A 23,666-nucleotide genomic window follows, 5' to 3' on the forward strand; every position below is an offset into this window, starting at 1 on the left:
GGAAATAGTGCTTGCTTTCAGAAAGCCTTCAAAAAGCTCTCTACTCTCTAACAAACTGATGACCCAACTCACCTCTGAGCCTCACTGTGGAATATCAGGGCTGCCCAGCTTGCCTTAACTTGCCATCCTCTTACTCATCATGAGTTGGCCCAGGTCATGGCCATGGTGACCAAGGTCAAAGTCTTCTACAATGGTTGAACTAGTTTACACTCCCACCAACAGTGTAAAAGCGTTGCTATTTCTCCACACCCTTTCCAGCATCTGTTGTTTCCTGACTTTTTAATGATCACCATTCTAACTGGTATGAGATGGTATCTCATTGTGGTTTTGATTTGCATTTCTCTGATGACCAGTGATGATGAGCATTTTTTCATGTGTCTGTTGGCTGCATAAATGTCTTCTTTTGAGAAGTGTCTGTTCATATCCTTTGCCCACTTTTTGATGGGGTTGTTTTTTTTTCTCTTGAAATTTTGTTTGTATTCTTTGTAGATTCTGGATATTAGCCCTTTGTCAGATTAGTAGATTGCAAAAATTTTCGCCCATTCTGTAGGTTGCCTGTTCACTCTGATGGTAGTTTCTTTTGCAGAAGCTCTTTAGTTTAATTAGATCCCATTTGTTAATTTTGGCTTTTGTTGCCTTTGCTTTTGGTGTTTTAGACATGAAGTCCTTGCCCATGCCTATGTCCTGAATGGTGTTGCCTACGTTTTCTTCTAGGGTTTTTATGGTTTTAGGTCTAACATTTATGTCTTTAATCCATCTTGAATTAATTTTTTATAAGGTGTAAATCCAGTTTCAGCTTTCTACTTATAGCTAGCCAATTTTCCAGGCACCATTTATTAAATAGGGAATCTTTTCCCCCCATTTCTTGTTTTTGTCAGGTTTGTCAAAGATCAGATGGTTGTAGATGGGTGGCATTTTTTTCTGAGGGCTCTGTTATGTTCCATTGGTCTATATCTCTGTTTTGGTGTCAGTACCTTGCTGTTTTGGTTACTGTAGCCTTGTAGTATAGTTTGAAGTCAGGTAGCGTGATGCCTCCAGCTTTGCTCTTTTGGCTTAGGATTGTCTTGGCAATGCAGGCTCTTTTTTTGGTTCCATATGAACTTTAAAGTAGTTTTTCCAATTCTGTGAAGAAAGTCATTGGTAGCTTGATGGGGATGGCATTGAATCTATAAATTACCTTGGGCAGTACGGCCATTTTCACGATATTGATTCTTCCTATCCGTGAGCATGGAATGCTTTTCCATTTGTTTCTGTCCTCTTTTATTTCGTTGAGCAGTGGTTTGTAGTTCTCCTTGAAGAGGTCCTTCATATCCCTTGTAAGTTGGATTCCCAGGTATTTTATTCTCTTTGAAGCAATTGTGAATGGGAGCTCACTCATGATTTGGCTCTCTGTTTGTCTGTTATTGGTGTATAGGAATGCTTGTGATTTTTGCACATTGATTTTGTATCCTGAGACTTTGCTGAAGTTGCTTATCAGCTTAAGGAGATTTTGGGCTGAGACAATGGGGTTTTCTAAATATACAATCATGTCATCTGCAAACAGGGAACAATTTGACTTCCTCTTTCCTAATTGAATACCCTTTAATTCTTTCTCTTGCCTCATTGCCCTGGTCAGAACTTCCAATACTATGTTGAATAGGAGTGGTGAGAAAGGGCATCCCTGTCTTGTGCCAGTTTTCAAAGGGAATGCTTCCAGTTTTTGCCCATTCAGTGTTATATTGGCTGTGGGTTTGTCATAAATAACTCTTATTATTTTGAGATACGTTCCAACAATACCTAGTTTATTGAGAGTTTTTAGCATGAAGGGCTGTTGAATTTTGTCAAAGGCCTTTTCTGCATCTATTGAGATAATCATGTGGTTTTTGTCTTTGGTTCTGTTTATATGATGGATTACATTTATTGATTTGCATATGTTGAACCAGCCTTGCATCCCAGGGATGAAGCCCACTTGATCGTGGTGGATAAGTTTTTTGATGTGCTGCTGGATTCGGTTTGCCTGTATTTTATTGACGATTTTCACATCGATGTTCATCAAGGATATGGTCTAAAATTCTTTTTTTGTTGTGTCTCTGTCAGACTTTGGTATCAGGATGATGCTGGCCTCATAAAATGAGTTAGGGAGGATTCCCTCTTTTTCTATTGATTGGAATAGTTTCAAAAGAAATGGTACCAGTTCCTCTTTGTATCTCTGGTAGAATTCAGCTGTGAATCTGTCTGGTCCTGGACTTTTTTGGTTGGTAGGCTATTAATTATTGCCTCAATTTCAGAGCCTGTTATTGGTCTATTCAGGGATTCAACTTCTTCCTTGTTTAGTCTTGGGAAGCTGTATGTGTCCAGGAATTTATCCATTTCTTCTAGATTTTCTAGTTTATTTGCATAGAGGTGTTTATAGCATTCTCTGATGGTAGTTTGTATTTTTGTGGGATTGGTGGTAATACCCTTTTATTGTTTTTTATTGCATCTATTTTATTATTCTCTCTTTTCTTCTTTATTAGTCTTGCTAGTGGTCTATCAATTTTGTTGATCTTTTCAAAAAATCCGCTCCTGGATTCATTGATTTTTTGATGGTTTTTTTGTGTCTCTATCTCCTTCAGTTCTGCTCTGATCTTAGTTATTTCTTGCCTTCTGCTAGCTTTTGAATATGTTTGCTCTTGCTTCTCTAGTTCTTTTAATTGTGATGTTAGGGTATCGATTTTAGATCTTTCCTGCTTTCTGTTGTGGGCATTTAGTGCTGTACATTTCCCTCTACATACTGCTTTAAATGTGTCCCAGAGATTCTGGTACACTGTGTCTTTGTTCTCATTGGTTTCAAAGAACACTTTTTATTTCTGCCTTCATTTCGTTATGTACCCAGTAGTCATTCAGGAGCAGGTTGTTCAGTTCCCATGTAGTTGTGTGGTTTTGAGTGAATTTCTTAATCCTGAGTTCTAATTTGATTGCACTGTGGTCTGAGAGACAGTTTGTTTTGATTTCTGCTCCTTTACATTTGCTGAGGAGTGCTTTACTACCAACCATGTGGTCAATTTTGGAATAAGTGCAATGTGGTGCTGAGAAGAATGTATATTCTGTTGATTTGGGGTGGAGAGTTCTGTAGATATCTATTAGATCTGCTTGGTGCAGAGCTGAGTTCAAGTCCTGGATATCCTTGCTAACCTTCTGTCTTGTTGATCTGTCTAATATTGACAGTGGGGTGTTAAAGTCTCCCATTATTATTGTGTGGGAGTCTAAGTCTCTTTGTAGGTCTCTAAGGACTTGCTTTATGAATCTGGGTGCTCCTGTATTGGGTGCATATATATTTAGGATAGTTAGCTCTTCTTGTTGAATTGATCCCTTTACTGTTATGTAATGGCTTTGTCTCTTTTGATCTTTCTTGGTTTAAAGTATGTTTTATCAGAGACTAGGATTGCAACCTTTTTTTTTTTTTTTTTTGCTTTCCATTTGCTTGGTAGATCTTCCTCCATCCCTTTATTTTGAGCCTATGTGTGTCTCTGCATGTGAGATGGGTCTCCTGAATACAGCACGCTGATGGGTCTTGACTCTTTATCCAATTTGCCAGTCTGTGTCTTTTAATTGGGGTATTTAGCCCATTTACATTTAAGGTCAATATTGTTATGTGTGAATCTGATCCCGTCATTATGATGTTAGCTGGTTATTTTGCCCGTTAGTTGATGCAGTTTCTTCCTAGTATTGATGGTCTTTACAATTTGGCATGTTTTTGCAGTGGCTGGTATAAGTTGTTCCTTTCCATGTTTAGTGCTTCCTTCAGGAACTCTTGTAGGGCAGACCTGGTGGTGACAAAATCTATCAGCATTTGCTTGTCTGTAAAGGATTATATTTCTCCTTCACTTATGAAGCTTAGTTTGGCTGGATATGAAATTCTGGGTTGAAAATCCTTTTCTTTAAGAATGTTGAATATTGGCCCCCACTCTCTTCTGGCTTGTAGAGTTTCTGCAGAGAGATCCACTGTTAGTCTGATGGGTTTCTCTTTGTGGGTAACCCAACCTTTCTCTCTGGCTGCCCTTAACATTTTTTCCTTCATTTCAATCTTGGTGAATCTGACAATTGTGTGTCTTGGGGTTGCTCTTCTTGAGGAGTATCTTTGTGGTGTTCTCTGTATTTCCTTTGAATGTTGGCCTGCCTTGCTAGGTTGGGGAAGTTCTCCTGGATAATATCCTGATGAGTGTTTTCCAACTTGGTTCCATTCTTCCTGTCACTTTCAGCTACACCAATCACATGTAGATTTGGTCTTTTCATATAGTCTCATATTTCTTGGAGGCTTTGTCCATTTCTTTTTACTCTTTTTTTCTAAACTTCTCTTCTCGCTTTATTTCATTAATTTGATCTTCAATCACTGTATCTTTTCTTCCACTTGATCAAATTGGCTATTGAAACTTGTGCATGCATCACATAGTTCTCGTGCCATGGTTTTCAGCTCCATCAGGTCATTTATGGTCTTCTCTACACTGTTTATTCTAGTTAGCCATTCATCTAATCTTTTTTCAACGTTCTTAGCTTCCTTGTGATGGGTTTGAACATTCTCCTTTAGCTCGGAGAAGTTTGTTATTACCAACCTTCTGAAGCCTACTTCTGTCAACTCATCAAAGTCATTCTCCATCCAGCTTTGTTCCATTGCTGGCAAGGATCTGCGATCCTTTGGAGTAGAAGAGGTGCTCTGGTTTTTAGAATTTGCTGCTTTTCTGCTCTGGTTTCTCCCCATCTTTATGGTTTTATCTACATTTGGTCTTTGATGTTGGTGACCTACAGATGGGGTTTTGGTGTGGATGTCCTTTTTGTTGATGTTGATGCTATTCCTTTCTGTTTGTTAGTTTTCCTTCTAACAGTCAAGTCCCTCAGCCGCAGGTCTGTTGGAGTTTGCTGGAGGGTCTCTTCAGACCCTGTTTGCCTGGGTATCACCAGCAGAGGCTGCAGAACAGCAAATATTGCTGCCTGATCCTTCCTCTGGAAGCTTCATCCCAGGGGGCACCTGCCTGTATGAGGTATCAGTTGGCTCCTACTGGGAGGTGTCTCTCAATTAGGCTACACAGGGGTCAGGGACCCATGTGAGGAGGCAGTCTGTCCATTTTCAGAGCTCAAACACCATGCTGGGAGAACCACTCCTCTCTTCAGAGCTGTCAGACAGGGATGTTTAAGTCTGCAGAAGTTTCTGCTGCCTTTTGTTCAGCTATGCCCTGCCCCTAGAGGTGGAGTCTACAGAGGCAGCAGGCCTTGGTGAGCTGCAGTGGGCTCCGCCCAGTTCGAGCTTCCCTGGCCACTTTGTTTAGCTACTCAAGCCTCAGCAATCGCAGACGCCCCTCTCCCTGCCAGCCTGCTGCCTCGCAGGTTGATCTCAGACTGCTGTGCTTGCAGTGAGCAAGGCTTTGTGGGTGTGGGACCAACCGAGTCAGGCATGGGATATAATCTCCTGGTGTGCCGTTTGCTAAGATAGTTGGAAAAGTGCAGTATTTGGGCAGGACTGCCCCATTTTTCCAGGTACAGTCTGTCATAGCTTCCCTTGGCTAGGAAAGGGAAATCCCCTGACCCCTTGTGCTTCCCGGGTAAGGCAATGCCCCGCCCTGCTTTGACTCACCCTCCATGGGCTGCACCCACTGTCCAACCGTTCTCAGTAAGATGAACCAGGTACCTCAGTTGGAAATGCAGCAATCACCCATCTTCTCCATCGATCACACTGGGAGCTGCAGACCAGAGCTGTTCCTATTCAGACATCTTGGAATGGAGAGAGAATATAGCAGCTTAGTTCTTGACCAGTTTGGTCCTCCCATCTGCCCCTTTCATCTAGATTCTCCCTCAAGAAGACTAGTAGTAGCTTGGGTGCTTAGTGGGGAGAGGTCATATCACTTTTACACAAGTCTTGGCAGCCAGCATCCTCCCTAACTCAGCCCCCAGCCCTGGCCATTCTCATCCCCATCAGGCTGGCTGTGACTTAATCATTCTGGAGGAGGCTCTATTCAAACCTTTGGTTTCTAGTACAACATAAGTTATCCTAGAATAGGCTCTATTAAACCCCTTGGTTTCTAGGTTTCTAAAGATAATACCGCAATTTTTATGTAGATTCTAATCTGTTAACCTGGGTAATGAAAATGGAAAGAGATCACTAAAGACTCCAAAACAACAATTAAAACAAAGTACAGCCAACTGTCAATTATCCAGAGATGAATAAAGACATGGCAAATATGAATACATTATAGTCCCTGCTCTCAAAGGAGTTTATAATCTAGTTGAGAAGACAAACAAATACACCAACAGGAGTGACCTGAGAGGATAGGTGGTAAAAGTAGATAGTGTGGGCTCAAGTAGAATCAGCAGCCCTAAGTTCCACAATGTCATGCTGAGGTCATGGTTTACAGTGACCATAATGAAACACTAACGCTGGGAATAGCGTATGGTAGAATCTGCAGGCTGACAGTACCTAATCAGGCCCTGAAGGAGTGGCTCAGAAGTCAGGTTCTGCTGGAGGGACAGGGTTTGGAAAGGGCTGGCAGAGGAATGAGAGAAGCTCACCAGGGAAAGGAAGGCTGAGACAGGCTTATTTCCAAATTTTCCAGGGCAAGCCCTAGCCAGTGAACCCTGAGTTTGCTTTGGACTTGGTTTTTCCTATTGAAGATACCCAAGAAAGCATCAGGCAACATGACTGATCTTTTTCCTCACAGTTTTGGCCCCCAGGCCAATCGCTCTTAACCCTGGGTGGTTCACTGGAATCCCCTGGAAAGCTTGTTACTAAAACACTTATCCCTTGGCCCTATCTGAAACTCCCTGAAACATCACCCCTCTAAATGGGGGTCCTTGTGTCTGTTTTTACCCTGGTGATTCTGGGGAAGCACTATCTCAGCTAAGCTTCTCCGTTTTCTTTAGGCCTGGTAGCAGCAGCACGAATTGGAGGAGGGAAAGTTGTGGCACAAAATAGGTATTTTTAAAATCATCAGTTACCCTGAGTACCTTTCCATGGTACATGGCATGTCATCACCTTGGACAGACTTACGTCATCTTTGCGAAAAGAACTGTGTTTCTCCATCTGCTGCCGCACAGCCAAAATTCCACCCAAAGAGATCCATTCTGTTGGAGTGAGGCATTGTGTCCCCAGTGTCTAGCACAGTCTGGTACATAGTAGGCATATAGGCCAGGATAGGCCAGGTTATGCTGCAGCAGGGAGCACCTCCCAGGTTGCAGTGGCTTAAAACAACAAAGGTTTATTTCTTACTTATGTTTCAGGTTCACAGGGATCAAGCTGGGGACTTTTGTCCACATATCCTCAATTAAGAACCCAAGACAATAGAGTAGCCTCCATCTGAAATGTTACTGGTCACAATGGCTGAAAGAAAGAGGGTTCTTGAGGGTTTCACACTGGAAATTAAATGCTCTGGCCACTTACAGTTCATTAGCCCAAGATGTCACATGCCTCTGCCTAACCATGAGGAGAACATGAAAATGCAAACCTACAATATGCAACAAAGCACAGAGCCAGAAATACTTGGTGAAGAGCACTAGTAACTACCACATTGGATATTCAATAAATATTTATAAAATAAAATAACAGATGAGTAGAAATCACTTTACAAGACAAGATCATTAAGTACACCTTTACCCCACAATGACATTTTTTTCCCCTGGGATAAGAAAGAGGTAAGTGAAAGCAGGACTAAATGATTGAGCACACAGCTCTCCACCTTTTCTGTCACCCTGGTTGGCACAGCCCCTAGTGAGTCTTGCTGGCCCTCTTCTATCTGCAAGAGTCCCACTTCTGGAAAAAGGTAGCTCAGTTGCCCTGAGCCTCTGTAAGTCATGTTTGAGTAGTATGAGAGATGACTCTGGTGTTGTGTGACAGTGGAATACTCACAATTATAGGGAGATCAGGAGCTGCTGAAACCAGCTCTGCTCTCCTTCAAGAGCAGATTTTAGATTAACCAGAGGTGGCTTCTTTCTGCCTGACTACTCAATTCAATGCTATCCCTATCAAGCTACCATTGACTTTCTTCGCAGAATTAGAAAAAAACTACTTTAAATTTCATATGGAACCAAAAAAGAGCCCACACAGCCAAGACAATCCTAAGCAAAAATAACAAAGCTGGAGGCATCACACTACCTGATTTCAAACTATACTACAAGGCTGCAGTAACCAAAACAGCATGTTACTGGTACCAAAACAGAGATATAGACCAATGATACAGGGCAGAGGCCTCAGAAACAATACTACTCATCTACAACCATCTGATCTTTGACAAACCTGACAAAAACAAGAAATGGGGAAAAGATTCCCTATTTAATAAATGGTGTTGGGAAAACTGGCTAGCCATATGCAGAAAACTGAAACTGGACCCCTTCCTCACACCTATACAAAAATTAACTCAAGGTGAATTAAAGACTTAAATGTACCCAAAACCATAAAAAACCTAGAAGAAAACCTAGGCAATACCATTCAGGACATAGGCATGGGCAAAGACTTCATGACTAAAACGCCAAAATCAAGGGCAACAAAAGCCAAAACTGACATATGGGATCTAATTAAACTAAAGAGCTTCTGCACAGCAGAAGAAACTACCATCAGAGTGAACAGGCAACCTACAGAATGGGCGAAAATTTTTGCAATCTACCCATCTGACAAAGGGCTAATATCCATAATCTACAAGGAACTTAAACAAATTTACAAGAACAAAACAACCCTAACAAAAGGTGGGTGAAGGATATGAACAGATACTTCTCAAAAGAAGACATCTATGCAGCCAACAAACATGAAAAAATGCTCATCATCACGGGTCATCAGAGAAATACAAATCAAAACCACAATGGGATACCATCTCACACTAGTTAGAATGGCGATCATTAAAAAGTCGGGAAACAACAGGTGCTGGAGAGGATGTGGAGAAATAGGAACGCTTTTACAGTGTTAGTGGTAGTGTAAATTATTTCAATCATTGTGGAAGACAGTGTGGTGATTCCTCAAGGATCTAGAATCAGAAATACTATTGACCCAGCAATCCCATTACTGGATATATACCCAAAGGATGACAAATTGTTCTACTATAAAGACACATGCACACGTATGTTTATTGCAGCACTATTCACAATAGCAAAGACTTGGGACCAACCGAAATGCCCATCAATGATAGACTGGATAAAGAAAATATGGCACATGTACACCATGGAATACTATGCAGCCATAAAAAAGGATGAGCTCATGTCCTTTGCAGGGACATGGATGAAGCTGGAAACCATCATTCTCAGCAAACTAACACAGGAACAGAAAACCAAACACCACGTATTCTCACTCATAAGAGGGAGTTGAACAATAAGAACACATAGACACAGGGATGGGAACATCACACACTGGGGCCTGTCAGGGGGTGGGGGGCTAGAGGAGAGATAGCATTCGGAGAAATATCTAATGTAGATGACAAGTTAATGGATGCAGCAAACCACCATGGCACATGTATACGTATGTAACAAACGTCCACATTCTGCACATGTATGCCAGAACTTAAAATATAATTTAAAAAAAAAAGGTTCTCTTCTCTTTCTTGCTGCTATGCCCTTCTATTCTAGATGATCTATTCTGGTTTGCCCTAGCCATTTCTCTGGTTTGTGCAGAATAACCACTCTAAGACAAGGCAGGAGCCTACATGCAGAATTGAAGGAGATACTTACTAGCAAGTGGAATGCCAGCATTTGAATAGTCTAAGAGTGAGGCCTCCTTAAATTGTGTGCCCTAGAGTGCCCTATCTGAAACCTGCTGAAGCATAACTCCTCTGAATGGGGGCCTTGGGGTCTGTATTGTCACCCTGGTGATGCTGATGTAGCTTCACTCTAGTCCTGGCCCTGCTCCTCTACCTTCTCCTACTGATGACTCCCTGTCCCACCAGGCCCATCTGTGGATGAGCTTTGAAATTCTTGTTTCCTCTCCTCCTTCAGTCACTGTTTTGATATTTTTGAAAACATTAAGGCTTTTTTTCAACTGTCCTTCAGATGGATCCTGCCACCTTTAGACAGGTCACAATCTCTTTCTCTTCCACCCAAGCGAAAATACCCAAGTTCTTCTAGTTCATGCAGAATTATCAGACTTGGAAATTTGTTGATAGAGACCATTGAATCTACCACTTCTCCTATCAGAGAAAATTGAGGCCACAAAAGGTGAATATGCCACAATAATGTGGAGGCAATTCAAGTCCAGGTCTCCTGACTCCTGTCTAGGATCTTTTCCTGTTTTCATCCCACACAAGTCATGTATTCACTGAATAGGCAGGCTGGAAGAGAAGAAATTCCACCTGTGGACCACAGCTCTGGCCAGTGCCTATGGAGTTCCATCCTGCTCATGATCTTCTCTTCCTGTCAGTGGACAACAACTTCAGCCCTTGTCTGTGGATTCAAAGTTGCCCATGACCTTCCCCATCCTGATTCCCTGCACTGTGAATTTCTGACTTGCTTAGACAGCCCCCATAATCACATGAACCTCTTGTAATCTCTCTCTCTCTCTCCCTCTCTCTCTCTCTCTCTCTCTCTCTGGAAATGTTGGAGGTTGGTGCTCCAGGTGGTGGTGATGAGAGAGCATGGGTCTGAGGAGATGAAAACTTGAGAATCTGAAAGCACTGTACATCACCCTTGGTCCCACACCATTTCCCCATTTGTCTTCATCTCTGTCAATAATGTGTCCCTTAATCTCATCTAGTCTCTGTCTGTAGAAAGGTCCTCATGCATCCACAATATCCCCAGTCCCGTCAAACAAGTCCCCAGCCCCTTCAAGTTCAGTTTGTGTCATCCGCTTGGGTTAGTTAAAGCCACCAGACCCTCTGCTGTCATCCCACAGCCTGATGGGGCCCGATCATAGGATCTTTCCATCCTGCCTTCTGGAGAGTGGTTTTCTCAATGAAGAAATGAATGATTCAGAAGTCTAATAAGAGAAAAGCTTTAAGGAATGAAAAATTAGGAAAATATTCCATCCAGTTAACTTATTCCAGATCCAGACCATTACTGCATATTTATAGGCAGTGAACAAACCCTGAGTGACTGTTGCCATTTAACTTGCTTTAAATACCAAAAAAAAAAAAAAAAAAAAAAAAAAATGGATTAAAGTATATTTAAAATGAAAAACTGTGTGGTCTTATATAGTAGTCAGCAGCCTTGAGTAGCATATTGCATTTTTTTTTTAAATAGTTTTGGGAGCAAGTGGTTTTGGTTACATGGATAAGTTCTTTAGTGGGGATTTCTGAGATGTTGGTGCACCCATCACCTACTCTCAAGGAGCTTATAGTCTAACTCAGTCAAGCCAACAATTCTAGTGCAGTCTCTAATGGGAGAAGAACAAAGTGTCCTTAACATGGCATGGAAGGTTCTTTCTAGGTATCCAACATACTTTTCCAGCCTTATCTTTTGTCCTCATCTTTAGCTCCTCTCCATAAGCCAGCCACTTGTTGTTCCTAGAATATCTCCAAAATAAGCCACAGCCCCTTTGCTCATGCTGTTCCCTATTTCTGAAATACCCTTCTGTATTAGTTGTTCTCACCTTGCTATAAAGAACTACTTGAGACTGGGTAATTTATAAAGAAAAGAAGTTTAACTGACTCACAGTTCTGCAGGCTGTACAGGCAGCCTGGCTGGGGAGTCCTCAGGAAACTTACAATCATGGTGGAAAGTGAAGGAGAAGCAGGCACATCTTACATGGTCAGAGAAGGAGGAAGAGAGTGTGAAGAATGAGGTGCTAAACACTTTTAAACGACCAGATCTCTTGAGAACTTTTATCTTGAGACAGCACTAGGGGAATGGTGCTAAACCATTAGAAACTACCCCCATAATCCAATCACCTCCCACTAGGCCTTACCTCCAACACTGGGGATTATAATTCGACATGGGATTTGGGTACGGACACAGAGCCAAACCATATCACATTCCTTCTTTAGTTATTTTACTCCAGCAGTCAGTCAATATATATCTATTGAGAATATTCTATGTGCCAGGTACTGTGCAACACTGAAGACACAATGGTGAGCAGGGACATTCATGAAACAAAGGACCACATAAATGCAAATTTATGACTTTGATAAAGTGCTATGAAAAGTACGAGGTGCTAAAGAGAGTACATACCAGAAGTCTGACTGAGTCTGAAGACTCAGGAAAGACTTCCTCAAGGAAGGCAGATTCAGCCAGAATTTGGGAGAGGACAGTGAGCTCCAGACAAAGGCAAAGGCAAATTTTCTGTGTCAGGAGAGAGTGTGGTGCCTCCAAGGGATTAGAAGCAGCAGAGCAGGACAGCAAAGAGGAGATTGTGGAACGGAGGCTGGGGCAATGAATGGGCCAGGACAAGCAGGGCCTTTAGTGCCACAGTAAAGATCAGTCTTTGTCCCCAGAGGAGTGGAAACCATTTTTAATAAGCAACCTAAAGACATAATCTGCTCACCACCATCCTTTAAGACCCAGGTTAAATGTCCCTCTCCCTTCCCCAGTGCCCGAGGCAACCCTCGCACTGTATAGCCCCCTCTGGAAAAGCACACACCATATCATGGTACATGGTGAGGGTTAACTGTGTTTGACTCAGTCAGTGGTAAGTTCTCAAGAGCCGATATCCTATCCTCTTTATCTTTGTAACCTCAACTGCAGACAGGGCCTAGAATGTGGCAAGTGTTCCATAAAGGTTTGTTGAATCAATCAACTGATATGTGCGGATACTGGTCTGTTTTAATTTTTTTCTCCCCTCTCTCTTCCTGCTCATTCAGGAAAGTTCCATCCCCAACCCCTCACCCCATTGCCAACGGTCTTCCTGCCTCCCTTCTCTCTCCACCACCACCCATCCCCCATGTGGCTACCAGGTTTCCTTCCTAAACAGGTCAGAGCAGGCCACTCTAATCCTTACATGAGCCTTCACTGATTTCACCATTGCTGGCAGGATCAAATTCAAATTCTTCAGGCTAATTATCCAATGCATTCGTGACCCAATCCCAAACTTATCTTCTTGGCCTCATGTTTCATTGCACTCTTTCTTCCCTGTACTCTATGTTCCAACTGCAAAAAAGCTCTAGAATATTCCTCAAGTCAAACACCCACTCCCACCTCCATGCCTTTGCTTAGGCTGTGCTCTCAGTCTAGAATGTTCTTCCCTTACGCTTCCCTAATTAGAAAATTACTGGTGCCTCAAGATACAGCTGAAACACCAACCCACCCAAAGCCTCTCCTCTCATTCCCCAAATCCAGAATTAGTAGCTTCTGTTTGTACAGGTATATTTATTCCTAGCACCTTTCCTAGGTGTGTAAATGGCACATCATAGTTCTCAAATTAAAAAACAAAAAAAAAGCCCCATTCTGTCCCTGTGCTGCAGTCTCCCTGCACCAGCCACCATGGCAGCAACAAAGAGTGGGAGAAATGGGAAAGCAGCTTTCTCCTCCCACGCAGGAGCGTGCATTCCCAGGAGGAAAGGGAACACAAGGCTTCCCTTGTTACAATATACAGACAAAAAATGACCCAAGTTGTATTCTAGGAAATTATTTCTAAGCCTACAAAGAACCATCCATTGTTTCTAGACTATTTTTTCTAGCTCAGAGATAAAATATGAAGTTTATAATTTACATACTATAAATTAAAATACCCCTCCCCCAAATTGCTCATTTTGTAAAGCAGTTTTTTACTTTGTTTAAAAATCATTTACTCTGGGAGCCTTTCGAGTTTATATTTAAAGACTTAAGCTTATAAAATACTCAGCTGACTATGGACTATGAGAACAAATCCCCAGAGTCAGTGGTGTCAATATCAAACACACAAGACATTTTTCATCTGCTTTAATTAAGACACAATGGAGCAGCAAAAAAATATTAATCATGCGGTTGATTAAAAATAACTTCCTAAACATCTGCTCTTGGTAAATAATAGCTATCTAATACTTTAAATCAATGTTTAATGACTGGCCTAAGTGTAAACCCTTTGTGACTCCCATAAAATAAGTCACTCCATGTGCTATCTTCTTTGATACCCCCCTTTTCACCCAGTGGTCTTTTCTTTATTCTCCAAGACTGGCTTTCATCAATCATTCCAAGTCTTCTATGCCTGTTTGCATACAGTGCAGGCGAGACCTCGGACAAAGTGCTCTGTACTCCTGGAATTAACAGTCTGACTCAGTCATATACATGCAGAGCATACAGACATCAAAGTGATCCCAGTCATGTGGTAAACACAATACAAGCAAAATCCGTTTACTTCGTTTTTCCATCAGCTCGTGCTAGAGACAGCTCTGTTGAGGTTTACTCTGTCTTCACGACCATCCTGAGAGGTAAGCAAGCCAGGGATGTCTGTGTCCATTTGATTAGTGACCACACTGAGGGCAGAGAGGCTAAATGGTTTGTCCAAGTTGACACTGGTCAGTAAGTGACAGACCAAAAATGAAATCTAGTTCTTCTGAATGCACACCTAAAGCTCTCTCCCCTCCTATGGGAAGAACAGTGATAGATTGATAAGGTCAATGTTCCTGGGACTCAGAGGTGAGTTAAGGACTGGGTTTTAGAAGAAGGAGGCAGGGAGAGGTTGAAGGAACTCTGCCAGCTTGAATGGGTGGGATGGAAGCAGCTGACAAATCTAGTGTACGGGCCATGGTTTGCAGTGAAGGAAATTTTCAGGACACTTTTAAGTTATGGGAGAGCTGAGTTGATACACGGCAAGATGAGGAAAGAGGGGAATGAAGCTGCAGGGCCTTGACTTTTAGTCTATTTTCCACTTAATTTCAAAAGACACATCCAGGACAGAAAATCTTAAATGCCCCTTCAGCGTCCCTCTGTTTTCCTGCCAGAACAGGAGCAAAGTTCCTAGGGCCTGGGGCGGCATCAGCAATGCCTGGAATCAACAATGAACTCTGCCAGTCCCCTCTCTGTTCTCTGCCCGTCTGTGAATCACAGTTACAAGGCAGCTGTCACAGTAACTCACAGTAACTTGGCTAATTAAATTAGAGCCCACTGAATGCTTTATTGACCTGACGCTCATTCCAGTGAGCAGGCCCACTTTGAAGGTGACTAAATTCAAGGCTGTTAGTTCACAGATTAAACAACATGGACAAAAACAATAAGGCACCATCGGAAAAGTCTCTTCAATGTAAACACAGTATCTAAAGCACAGCTGCCAGAGCGTGTGACCTATAGGAGATTTATTTGGTATTGTGGGTTGAATTCTGCCCCTCAAAATTCATATGTCAGCGATCTCAATCCAGTATCTCAGACGGTACCTTATTTGGAGGTAGGGACTTCACAGAGGTAACCAAGTTTTTTTAAAAAAAGGTCGGCTGGATGCCGTGGCTCATGCCTGTAATCCTAGCACTTTGGGAGGCCGAGGCAGGAAGATCACGAGGTCAGGAAATCGAGACCATCCTGGCTAACATGGTGAAACCCCGTCTCCACTAAAAATACAAAAAATTAGCCAGGCATGGTGGCGGGCACCTGTAGTCCCAGCTTCTTGGGAGGCTGAGGCAGGAGAATGGCGTGAACCCAGGAGGCGGAGCTTGCAGTGAGCCGAGATCGCGCCACTGCACTCCAGCCTGGGTGACAGAGCGAGACTCTGTCTCAAAAAAAAAGAAAAAAAGAAAAGGTCATGAGGATGGGCCCCAAATCCAGTGTGACCAGTATTCTCATAACAAGGGGAAATCTGGACACAGAGACACAGACAGGGGGAAGACCACACGAACAGACACACAGAGAAGATGAACATCTATCAGCCAAAAAGAGAGGCCTGCAGCAAAGCCTTCCCTTTGAGCCCTCACAAGGAACCCATCCTTCAGAGACCTTGTCTTGAACTTGTAGCCTCCAGAACTGTAAGACAATACATTTCTGTTGTTTATGCCACCCACTTTACGGTTTTGTTACAGCAGCCTAGCAAACCAACATCTGGAGATATACAAGAGGCAGAAAGAGCCCTGGAGAAGGAAGACCTTTTGTGAGAACAATGAAAAGAGCATTAATTCTAGAAGCAAACAAACTGGGATTGAGACCCTGACCTTGCTATATTACCCACAGTGTCAAGACACCTAATCTCTCTGTGCCTTAATTTCTCATCTGTACAATAGGGATAACATTTTCCTCACAGGGGTGTTCTCAGAATAAAACGTGAAAAACTACAGTCTTTGGCTTATGTAGATCCAGGTCCCATAAGGCCCCTCACAACCAGTTATAGTCACCACTGTAAATTCTGACTACCTACCAAATACTGACAATAATGAGCATGAGTCACTTTTGTAAAATAACTACAAAACACACACTGGCCTGAGGCTGCCATGCCCTCTAGGGGATTCTGTACATGTTATGATGAAAGCTTCCATTCTCAGCTCTTTCTGCTCCACTTAATTTATCACGTGCTCTGTCTCTCTGACTGCAGACCTCAGTTTTATGCTTAGAAGTCCCTCTTCACCATTTCTCCTGCCCAACTTGGGCCAGGAGGGGATGGTCCATTCAGCAGCCCTCAAGGCCTGCCTCTCACCACCTCACTCTCATGCTCACTCTTGTAGACAGCCATATAGACTTTGAGACAAAAACTGCACTTCTGTCTTTTTGCATTGCCTGGTTTAAAAAAACAAAACAAAACAAAACAAAAAAAGGTTATTACTTAAGCTCTCCTATTTGCACTCAGAAATGGTAATAATCCTCATAAAACCAAATGGAAAATACCTCCAGTGACAATAAAGCCCTATTTTGTTCAGAATTGTGGGGAAATAGGCTATTTTGGTTAACTGCCCACTCCACTTAGAAGTTACCCTATTGGAACTGAAGCCTAACTTTTAAATAATTAGAATGTAAATCAAATACACCAAATGCCAAGAGGCTGGGATGGCTGGATCTTTACTTGGTTCTTCAATGGTCTTGCAGAATTTGATGGTGTTTTGGGGGCACTGTCAGGGCCTCGGTTATTGCTGAAGTGTTCTAATAACAAAAACTGGAGGTGATTTGTGCCTCCTGGTAGTATGAATTCTTTAAAAAGCAGGTTTTTAAATAGATATGCAAATGCAAATATCCATACAGCCAAGGGAAGCTCTCCTGGGACCCAAAATCAAATCCTTTTCATGTTGGAGCTCTCTTGGGTTACTTTCAAGGATGCCCCGGCTCACACCACAAAGGGACCCCCATTCTTTTCTCTTTATTCAGGCTGCATTGCCACACATTGTATGGAGCTCACCTCAAATCAGCCCATATTTATTAAGCTTCTCTTCCCAGCTCCACAAAAAGAGAAACATTAGACGCTACTCCTGCCTTCCAAGGAGCTCCAATTGAGTTGGAGAACTGCCTATGTTATTAAATTCTGCATTGTGTGCGCTGAGCTTGAAGTGCTGAACAGAGTTGACTTTTATGATCCCTACCCTGTGCTGCGTGTTTTACATAGATTACCTCACTTAATCAGCTCATATTCTGAGTCATATTATTATTCTCACTTTACAAATGAAGATTCTCAGTCTTGACAGAGAATATGTAACTGGCCAAAGGTCAAAGAGCTAAGTAAATGTCAACTTAGGTATGAAACCCCAGTCAACACGACCCCATAGCCTGCTTCACCCCCCTAACACTGCCTCTTTCACCTGTCTGCTTATCTAAGTCCTGTAGAGCAGGTGGCCACAGCAAAAATCCTACAAAGGATCAGAACAAGCTCCTTTATGCCTTTTTTCCCCTTCCCTTTTTGATCCCCACATATTCCACCCACAGCTCCTACCAGTCTCTCCCAAGATTAGATTTTTAAAAAACAGAGAACTAAGAATAAGGGCTTCTCAGGAGCCCTTTTCTTATACTCTGAAGCAAACTTCACTGCAAATTTAAAAAGAAGGTGTTTGCTATCTTTGCTTCATTGGAAGAATAACATTGTCTCTCAATGAGACCATAACTTTGTCTTTATTTAAAAAAAACGAAAACAAAAACGCTGTCATATAGGTCTGCTTCTCCTCCTAAATGAATTATGAACTATTCTTTCTTTCCTTCTTACTACTTTGCTGGCAGAAATTAGTAAAAAAAAAAAAAAAAAAAAAAAAAAAAAAAGCCAAATAAAAACCAAAAAATTGAGAACCTATTGAGTTCTCAGGGACCCCAAATTAATTTCTCACAAGTTGATAAAGTGAACATTAAACAATCAGGCACTTGGGGTGATTAGAAACAAACAAACAAAAAAATCAGAACGAGTACTTCCATATGCATGTCCTGCAGCACTGCCCAGCCAGCTAGACGAGGTGGCTGGTATTTTTCTAAAATGAACAAAACTGACATAGAGGATTTCAATTCTCCATAAGTTAGCTAGAGGTCCCACTCTGCTAAAAATCAGAATATCCAATGTGATTTTTAATTGCCTTGCTAATAACCACCTTTCAGAAAATTGAAGAAGAGGGAATTTTTTATCCAAAATATCCGTTAGCAAACAATTGCAAATTTCACAGTAGGTGAGGAAGAAGTGATGTGGCCTAGGCATAGGCCCTGGCTTTAGAAAACCATGTTTCAAAGAGCACAGAAAAATGCCAAGAATAATCTCATGGTCATAGAAAGACATCATACTATGGATGAAAAGCGGAATGAGGAGGGAGGTTTTCAAATGTAAAATATGACCATAAAATAAAATAATACAATGAAAAGCAGGAGTGCAGCTGCAGATGGAAACCAGCAATAAATTCTATAACATTCTATGACAGTATAAACAATACAACAAACAGTACCTTCGTCAGCAAAACGATAAGAATAGCCTGAACATGGAAAAATAATGACAGGATAATCAAAGGCCAGAAAAGCATTATTTCAAGGAATTTGGGGTGGGAGAAGGGGGTATGGTCAGTGAAAGAAGAGGAACAAGAAAAAGATTATGCCTGAAGTTGATGACTTGAGTTAAAAAAAAAAAAAAAAGATGCCAGAGGCCTGGTAGAGTGGCTCACTGCCTGTTATCCCAGCACTTTCGAGGTTGAGATGGGAAGATTGCTTGAAGCCAGGACTTCAAGATCAGCTGGGCAACAAAGCAAGACCCCAGCTCTACAAAAAAGTTTTAAATTAAATAAAAAAGTTTTAATGACAGAAAGTTGAAGGGCTCAAGCACTATTGTGCTTTTATATTTTCTATCAAGAATGACCTTCAACCTGAAAAAGCTAGAACAAATGTAGTTGAGAGGAAAATGAAACCTAACATAAGTGAAAAGATAGGAAAAGAAGCCGGGCACGGTGGCTCACACCTGTAATCCCAGCACTTTGGAAGGCTGAGGTGGGCAGATCACAAGGTCAGGTGTTCAAGACCAGCTTTACCAACATGGTGAAACCCTGTCTGTATTAAAAATACAAAAATGAGATGGATGTGGTGGTACGTGCCTGTAATCCCAGCTACTCAGGAGGCTGAGGGAGGAGAATCGCTTGAACCCAGGCAGCAGAGGTTGCAGTGAGCCGAGATCGCTCCACTGCACTCTAGCCTGGGTGACAGAGCGAAAAAAAAAGGAAAAGAGAACCTTGGTTTTCAGTGAGTTCACAATACCGGACCCAGAGGAATTATATCCCAGAGGACTTACAAATAAAAGAAACTGCAAATGCAATAACAAAACCATGTTACATAGTCCTTGAGATGAGCAAATACTCTAATTTTCAAAAAGCGGGCAAAAGATCTACTTTGACTTCAGACCAATGCAACTGAAGGCAATTTTACAAACAACCATAGAGCAGATTACTACATAAATAGTTGGTGAGCAAAAGTTCTAATTTTTTTTTTAGTTTTAAGCAATAATGTAGATACAGATATGGCAAACTAGACTGTGTTTAGGAACAGAGCTTAGTTTGAAATTAAATGAAATTTATAATAAAATGACATACTTAATGTTATACATAATTTTTATCATACCACATGGCAATCAAGCATAAATGGAACCCTTCCTACTAATAGAAATGATTAATATTCTTTTAAAGCATCATTTCTAAAGCAGGGAATGGGGAATGGGAAACAGAAGTCAGCCAGTGGCTGCTCCACTACCGATCATTCCAGACAGATCTTAGGGAAGGGGTAGCTCTGCCTTAAACGACGCCAGTCCCAGACTCCAGCCTCCATCAAGTCCTAGGACTCAGTAGGTGAAACTGGGTAACCATGCCTTCTGGGATTCTCTGTGAAAGTAACCCCAGATAAAGTGGTTCTAAGAGTACAAGGGATATCCTCTCTGATGAAACAAATAGTAAGAGGAAAGCCTCCCATGCAGATTTTGAACACCCAGAAGCTATGGGATTGGATTAGTTAGAGCAAGTGGCTGAGGCAGAGGAAGGAGCAGACAAAGGGGAAGTGGAGGCATGAGTCAGCTGTCAGCTGCTTTGCGGGTGTCTGTTATTTAATACTGAATGTTTGGCCGGGCGCGGTGGCTCAAGCCTGTAATCCCAGCACTTTGGGAGGCTGAGACGGGCGGATCACGAGGTCCGGAGATCAAGACCATCCTGGCTAACACAGTGAAACCCCGTCTCTACTAAAAAATACAAAAAAAATAGCCAGGCGAGGTGCCAGGCGCCTGTAGTCCCAGCTACTCCGGGGGCTGAGGCAGGAGAATGGCCTAAACCCAAGAGGCGGAGCTTGCAGTGAGCTGAGATCCGGCCACTGCACTCCAGCCCGGGCGACAGAGCGAGACTCCATCTCAAAAAAAAAATACTGAATGTTCAGGGAATGGGAGTGGAGTGGAGACACTAGGATGAGCCTGAGTGGAGAAGTGCGGCTGGGAGCCCAAGAGGAGGAAGGAAGACAGCTCCTGGGAGCAGAGGCAAGGGGGGATGGCAAGAGCTGAAGGAAGGATGCCACAAGAGAAAACTGCACAAGAAACAACATTCAGACTATGGAATCAGTCCTGAGTTTCAAATACACTGCCTGGCCCTTGCTTCAACAATCCACTGTGTTTGTGGGTTCAGGGGAAGGGAGGCAGGATGGGCACAATGAAGCATGACTGGCCACATGATAATAATTGTGTAAGCTGAGTAATGGGTATACGGGTTCACCATACTATTCTACTTTTATGTTTTCATTTTTTAGTATGTGTGTTTTTTTCCCCTAAGCTACTAAGGGTTTACCATTTAACTCGGGGTTTAAAAAAAACAAACAAACATAAATTCTGTTCTACAAGACCTGACACAATCTTGCCCCTCTCTTCCTGTTACTGCTCTAGCATCCTTGTTGCCTACCTGCTCCCTCACTCTCCGCTATTCCCTGAGCTCACCAGACATGCTCCTCTCACCCCAGGCTTTGCAAGAGTTGGTCTCTCTCCCTAGCATTGACTCCGCTCAGACATCCACACAGCTTACTCACCTTCTTAAGGAGATGCACTCTGCCCCGCCTATGGAGAACTGCAGCTCGCCCCTCTGCTCCACCTTCTCCGGAACTCCTAATCCTCATCACCCTATGTTTACTTTTTCCTAACACTTATCATCTTCAAACATATATATATATATATTTCATGCTTATTATCTTTCATCACTGGAATTACCAGAGGGACAGGAAATTTTTGTTTTGAGGTTTTTATTTATTTTTTTTTTTGGTTGTAGTTCAGTGACTAGAATGCCTGGCACCCAATAAATTTAAGTAGAATGAATGTAGAAAGTTTAAGAACTACTCAGAAGCCTGTGGCAAGGGAGGGTGTAGGTGTCTTTGGCCTTGTCTTCTTTAATAGCTAGAGTAGCTAAGACCCAACTACTCCCACCCTACTCTTCTGTGCTAAACAAAAAAACTAGGGCACCCAATTTCTGAAGAGGAGTGAAAAACTTATACATAGCTCATCTGAATTATTGCCCTCCTCCCCAGCTTCTAGGCAGAGATTTCATAACTTGATTTTGAGACATCTAAGGCTATTTCCAGCTATAGCTTGTGATATCACAAAATTCTTAACCAAGCTCTTCATGATAAAGTGAGAAATTTCTGTCTAAATTATAAAATAATTGGAAAACTTCTCAAAACCAGGGCTGTGTAGTTTTTCGGAAATTTTAGGCTTTGGCAAAATGCATATTTTTAAGAGAAAGTTATCACATAACAAATGTTTAAAATTGGTTTTGTGATTTTGTGATTAGGAAGAATGTAGGCATCAAAACCCAATTTAGAACTACCTGGTGCCAAGACTTTTTGTACATGAGACAATTTCCAATAGGCTTATCCCTCCCTGCATTGACAGCTATGTCCCATGGCTAAGAAGTTACTCCTACATATCTCCACAAACCAGCTACGGAGTTGAACAAATTACCTTCTTGAGCCGGTTTTCTTACGACACAAAATATCCTGTGTGCGTGTGTGTTTGTGCGCACACGCACACGTCCTCACATATTTGTGTGTACCATTCTACTTTCAGAAGATGGACAAAATCTTGTGAAATCAGATAAACAATAAAATAAAACCCACCCCAAAAAAGCTAGGAATCATTGCCTTAAGTGATAGCATAAGTATTTGCAAGCATGAGAAAGGGATTATCCAAAACTCCTTTAACGGTGTTGTTAATGAGAGAAAATACTATTTGATCTACCCACAAGTGATTGCTGAGCAATGTGCTGCAGCATATAGTACAGATGCTGTTCAGAGTACGGATGACCTTTCCAGAACTGACCAAGGTCAGAATATAAACTCAGGGTAAAATGGTCAGGTTTCTCTGGCTTGCATTTCCACAAATGAGGTCTAGATGCCTTGTGAGGCTCCCAGGCTGAGGTAAGAGTGCCATCTGGAGGATCTCCATTTCAGAGAGAAATGTGTTTGCAAAACTGACTGTAAAACAGGTCACCAAGTCAGGATCCACATAGAAACAGGAACCATTAGCAAATAATTGCATGAATTTATGCTGTTTGCACACTTGCCTTTTTAATAAAACCTTTCCTTCGGGAAACTTTTCTTGAATTTCATCTCTCAAAGTCATTTGTATAGTTCTTGTTGCTCTTTAGGAAGGGGGTCTCTTCTACTTGGCCCATAGATCCACTGAGTCAAGCCTCTTACAGTTCCCCTTCTCCCATAATCTACACACTTTTCCTAAAAAAAGGTTTGATTCCCAGGTGGTACAGGTACCCTCAAGATCCCAAGAAACTCTCAGGCTCCCCATCAGAACAGGTACCCTCAAGGGTCATGGAACAGTTGCCATGCCAACTTCCACATGCTCAATTAGATGATTCATCTCTAACCAGAATGAACATGCACTTAATCATCAGCTATCAATAGCCTTGACCAGGGAAGAGGATAGAGTCTGCCTACTCTATGTGCCATAATACATCACTTTTAATGGCAAAAATTGCAGTTACTTTTGCACCAACCTAATATATTCATTAGGTGAAACAGTCCCGAGGGACTGCATCTGCTTAGGCTAAGAGCTGCAATGCAGTTTTCTGTGTTACTGTGAGGAAGGAGTGAAAGGCATGCTTTTCAGTTACAAGAGATCCTACCTCCAAATTACTGTACCTGTCAGGAATAGCTTCTATGAAGAAAAGAAATCTGCCGTTCTGTGTAATCGCCCTGTGATGCCTTTATTTCAGTTCTACCCTTAGTTCCCCATTCTCTCAATTGCTGAGAAAAGTAATGCTAGCTGAAATTACATGAATTTTCAAAAATGGGTATTTTCTTCACCTGTGAAAATGTGCCCTTCCTCCTCTCTTACAAAGCCAACTTCTTTGTTCCTCCAAAAAACAAAGCTGATTCAGACAATTCTTTTTTCTGCGTTCTCATAGTAGGACATGCAGAATATAGATAAATAGCTTGTTAACCAC

This window comes from Macaca mulatta, chromosome 14, assembly GCF_049350105.2.
Source record: "Macaca mulatta isolate MMU2019108-1 chromosome 14, T2T-MMU8v2.0, whole genome shotgun sequence".
Lineage (NCBI taxonomy): Eukaryota > Metazoa > Chordata > Mammalia > Primates > Cercopithecidae > Macaca > Macaca mulatta.